The 2,108-nt window shown below is 31.8% G+C and overlaps 1 long non-coding RNA gene across 1 annotated transcript; it reads right to left on the bottom strand.

Annotated features, from left to right (window-relative positions):
* Positions 1–641: 641 nt before the first annotated feature.
* LOC149546210 (uncharacterized) lies at positions 642–1,547 on the bottom strand. The gene is made up of 2 exons (XR_016353665.1): positions 1,293–1,547; positions 642–1,139 (listed from the first exon to the last, which is right to left on the bottom strand). It is a non-coding gene; the product is annotated as an uncharacterized LOC149546210 (long non-coding RNA).
* Positions 1,548–2,108: the final 561 nt, after the last annotated feature.

Genomic DNA, 2,108 nt, shown 5'->3' with positions numbered 1-2,108 from the left:
TCTTCCTTGAACTACAAATTGCTTAATTAGATACTAGTATGATTATTTGCCAAACCAAGTATATATATATATATATATATATATATATATAATGTCTGATATAGAGTATTCTAAGCTAGTAAATACTCCCATAGCTACTAGTTTGCATATGTAAGAAAGATGATAAATCTCTCAAAGCAGATCAGACACTCTATTGATCAATGATTGGGTGCTCTCTATATTTAACTACTTTTAAACTAGATATTATGCATACAATATATTTAATTTCCTTATTTCAAACTAATCTTAAGCTGTCCCATGACAAGGTTGTTAAAAGAATATTCAAATACTGAAAGAAACCTTGAACTATAGCTTGTGGTACAAAAAGGACAATGACTTCCTTTTAAAGAAGTATAGTGATCTTGATTAGGCTGGCTATTTGAATTATAGGAGTGAAAGTGCAGGTTTCTTAGGAGAATGATTTGTCTCTTGATTTAACCCGAAAAAAAATGAGAATCTATGTCTTCATCTTAGACTTGTAGAAGCTATGCACATTGTTGCGTCATTGTACTGTACACTCAAGTGATGTATGATGAATTCATTCTTATCATGTATGGCAATACAGGTACTATAAACCTTTTATAAAAAGATCTGACAATGCATTCAAGAAATAAACATATTTTCAGAGAAAATCCGATTAGAGTATATATCCACAAAGGATTGACATTGCATTTTCCTAAAGCATTTGTCGAAGCATATATTTGAATACCCTCAGACAGAAATTAGGGGTACGTGGCCCTCATTTTTGTAATTAGAAGTATAAGTTGGTGATTCCATCTAGAGGAGAAATTCAAGGTATATCTGTGTCCCATCAATTGGAATTCGACAGCAGAAACAAAGACCTATAAATTAACTGTCAAATTTCTATATAACTGCCAAATTGAGTTCTACGTACATTTATGGTAAGCTTAACAAAAAGCACGACCGAAACCATGTATATAAGATTCAAGAAGCTTTCCACAAATGTGAGTTTTGTTCAGCGTGGAGGCCCTCCACCACGTATAAAACAACTTGAAAAGCAGTCATGAATACATGAAGAGCAGTCGTGAACACAAACACAGCATTCCTGAACGACGCAGCAGCAGCAGAAATAGTATAAACTGCATCAACAGCAATAATTCCATATCATGAGTTCATAAAACTTAAACCTAAATACCAAACAACTATTGAAGACAATCAAAATCACTAAATACACAAAACCCAAAATTTTAAAAATGTTAGATTAGAGAAAAAAACAGTAAATATAGCATCACCATTGTCTAAAGCAACCAAAAATTCCTCCTCCATGTGGTGGTGGTGGAGGTGGATGTCCTCCATGTTCTCCTGGCCCTCCAGGTGGTCCTCCTGCTCCTCCAGGATCCATGATTATAACTTAACTAGTTTCCTAAACAAAGAAAGGATAACTATGATTATAATCAGATAAATCCCAAACAAAGATAAAATCAGCGTGCTATTGAAATTATGCAGGGCCTGGTGAAAGAGACCGGATAGTTTTCATACTTTGGGGGAATGGAGGTTGGTTTATATAGAGCATTTCTTCACACTTAGTTGAAACAAGAATAAGTTGCTTGGAAATCAAGTAATGGTCTTTTAGTATACAATTGCAGAGTCCTCCAAGTTACATCAGTAAGTAGTTGTTCAACAACTAATTGAATACATCTTCCATTCATCTTTGTAATTCTTTTCACTCACGTCATTGTTTGAGCCACTCCAGCTTACGGCTATCTTATTGTAATGGTGAATTCTATATATTATTAGTTTTGATTTATTTTTAGGTTATAATTCAATATATTTATATATTAAAAATTCTATAATTGTGTATAAAATTCTTTTTAAATTTTTTGTGGTGAAAACTATTTATTGTATCATCTATGATTAAACATTTAAGTTATACATAGTTCAACTATTTCTTGTTATATTATATATTTAAAGTCATTCAAATATATTCATTTATTGGCATCAAACATTAAGGAACATACACACAATCAAAGAAATAATTTACTTTAGACTACTAAAATATTAGATCATACAAGATCTTTATTGGACATATTGAAGCTTCTTTCTTTCAG

The sequence above is a fragment of the Cupressus sempervirens genome, chromosome 7 (genome assembly GCF_028749045.1).
Source record: "Cupressus sempervirens isolate cs-2001-9-10 chromosome 7, ASM2874904v1, whole genome shotgun sequence".
NCBI classification, from domain to species: domain Eukaryota; kingdom Viridiplantae; phylum Streptophyta; class Pinopsida; order Cupressales; family Cupressaceae; genus Cupressus; species Cupressus sempervirens.
Note: the sequence above shows the minus strand (reverse complement) of the source record. Positions and strands in the feature narration are given on the sequence as shown.